This window comes from Oratosquilla oratoria, chromosome 38, assembly GCF_046742065.1.
Source record: "Oratosquilla oratoria isolate Oo_2021 chromosome 38, ASM4674206v1, whole genome shotgun sequence".
Classification (NCBI taxonomy): domain Eukaryota; kingdom Metazoa; phylum Arthropoda; class Malacostraca; order Stomatopoda; family Squillidae; genus Oratosquilla; species Oratosquilla oratoria.
In genome coordinates, this window is record NC_134814.1 from 35,864,947 (window position 1) to 35,865,284 (window position 338).

Consider the following 338-nt stretch of genomic DNA (forward strand, 5'->3'; position numbering starts at 1 on the left):
GTATTACAAATTCGGAACATGTGTGTCATAAAGGGGCGTTCAAATAATATAAATTTAATTTAATTGTTGACTCAGTAAAGAAGGAGATTACCTGGTAGTACCATATTCAAAAGGAGCAGAAGTGATCACTAATTTTCTATCCATCAAGGGTATCCACATAGCACATGCCGCGGGACTAAGAATCAGAGACATAGTAAGTAAGAATGAAAACAAGAACATCAAAAACCAGAACAGCATTGTTTACAAAATTCCATGCGGAGGATGCCCGGCCGCGTATTACGGAGAGTCATCGCGTAGCATAGAAAAAAGAGTGTACGAACACAAGAGTGATCTACGCC